Source organism: Myotis brandtii, unplaced genomic scaffold (assembly GCF_000412655.1).
Source record: "Myotis brandtii unplaced genomic scaffold, ASM41265v1 scaffold621, whole genome shotgun sequence".
Taxonomy (NCBI): Eukaryota; Metazoa; Chordata; class Mammalia; order Chiroptera; family Vespertilionidae; genus Myotis; species Myotis brandtii.
Genome location: NW_005370372.1, coordinates 3966312 through 3968612, shown reverse-complemented (window position 1 = coordinate 3968612; position 2301 = coordinate 3966312).

The window sequence follows — 2301 nt, the reverse complement described above, 5'->3', positions numbered from 1 at the left end:
TACAGAGAGGAAGGTAGAGGGATAGAGAGTTAGAAACACCGATGAGAGAGAAACATCAATCAGCTGCCTCCCGCACACCTCCCACTGGGGATGTGCCTGCAACCAAGGTACATGCCCCCGACTGGAATTGAACCTGGGACCCTTCAGTCCGCAGGCCGACGCTCTATCCACTGAGCCAAACCGGTTAGGGCTAAACGTTCTTTTAAATGCAATTATTTAGAAAAAAGTTAGTTTACATAAAGTTAATTAACATAAAGAATATGTAATGAATCATAAAATGCAAACTTCTTAAAGGTAATTTTGATTTTCAATCAAGCTACAGAAATCTCCTCAGAGGCAACAGAGTACGGTGGCCTGGTTACCTGCTTTGAAGTAGGAGGCCAGCGAGAGAAAGAGAAAACACTGTGAGAGCAAAATAAATCATCTCAATAACTTATCCTGCTCTATTGGAGCACACACACGGACACACTCTTTTAACCCTTCACTCCTGACACGTCTGTAGTTGTATAGTGCAGAGTCGCCCAGTGCCACCCGTTGACCTTTCACATTCCTGTGACCCCCATTCGTCAGCAGTGACGGCTGCTCAGCACTGGTCAGTGTGCTCCATGCTGTGTCAGTCCTTCCCTCAGCACGAGCCCTTGCACTCTGTGCCAGTGGCTCTGCACTGCTCTCTCGTCCTCGGTCCCTTCCGGACCATTGTGCCTTCTGTGTGTCACACTCACACTCCCCATGACACACTGCCCCGTCTGTGTCTTACTAAGAACACTCCTGTTACCCTTTCACAAGGTCTTTCCATTGGCCTATGGTACTTTCACTTCTTTAATTTATAGTCTCCATTATGGTTAGTGATCAGGATGGCAACATATTTCTGTAATTCTAGCATAATATTTCTAACCTCTGTGGGAAACCGTTTATTGTCTTCACTAGCTGATAAGCGTAGACAGAGAACCCCCCCGAAGGCTGGGTACCTTTGAAGTCCTAGCAAAGGTCGGAGCTGGGCACCACCTCTGTTTGTCCAGACAGTGGTAGCTGAAGCAACTTCCCCATCTATTATTATGTAAATCCTTGCTGATGGATAAGTCTGCCTGTTGCTGGGGGTCACCTGCCTAAGGGCTATGCTATGGGTGTATCCCAGATCAATAAAAGCTTGGTGAGGTGAGCACCAGTGGAAGTCCTTCCCCTTGAGTTGGACTTGCCCGCCTGGCCCCCCAATATTTCCAATTATCTCTTGTCTTTTCTCTTTCATTTGTGTGCGGCTCCTCTTCCAGGTCCTGAACCCTCATCCACGCGGGACGTGGAGGGAAACACACTCAACAACCTCCATTTTTTGTGTGGCTATCATACAAATTTTGAACACATGACTGCAGATTAGCTTAATACACTTTTATGACTAAAATGAACTTATTATTTATTTTGTACATTTGCACACAGCTGGTTGTTAATCTTTCTTGAATGAGAATGGACTGCATTCCCAGGTCCTAGATTGACTCCCAGGTCCTAGATTGACTCCCGGGTCTCAGGGGCTTACAGCTCTCAGCCAGGTTAGAATGTCCTTTCTCTAAGCAGAACAAGGCAATCACTGTTAACAGAGCATGATTAATATTGCTTATAACTATAGCTAGTGTGTGTGTGTGTGTGTGTGTGTGTGTGTGTGTGTAGTGGAAGCACAGATTTAATGAAAGATTTGAGATACCTTCTCAAATGGGTAGGAGAGTTAAATCCCCCAAACTTTAAAATGCCTAAATGAGATACCAGGATTAGCTCACTATACTATGAAATGGGGTGTCAAATTCCTGTTAGAGTCAAGATACAAAGGTAAATCTGCATTTTAGAAATGTTCTTTTCCCCCTAAAGTATTTGTAAGAAACCATTTGATTGATTGGACACATTTTCTAAATCAAAGCCACTGATCTAAAAGATTCAGATAGAAAGTCAACCTTTTGAAATAAATAGTCTAGCACTATGCTTGGTACTGTGAGATATTCAAAATAGTCTGAAGTCTTTGGTCAGCATATTAACAAAAAATCTAAAGTTAAATATACAAGAACAAAATCCCAAATGTTATAAGGAAGTGCATTTTTCAGACAAATGTTATAGATAATAAAAACCCTCAGTTGAAACTTGAGAGAAATCTGAAATCATGTGAGCAGGTATTCAGTTGGCCTGTAATTTGTTTGCTTTTTTAAGGATATTTTTATTGGTACTATATTGAAAACTTAGGGCTAGAATTGGGAATGTTTCTTTTTTTAAAAATGTATTTGTACTGATTTCAGAGAGGAAGGGAGAGAGAGATAGAAACAT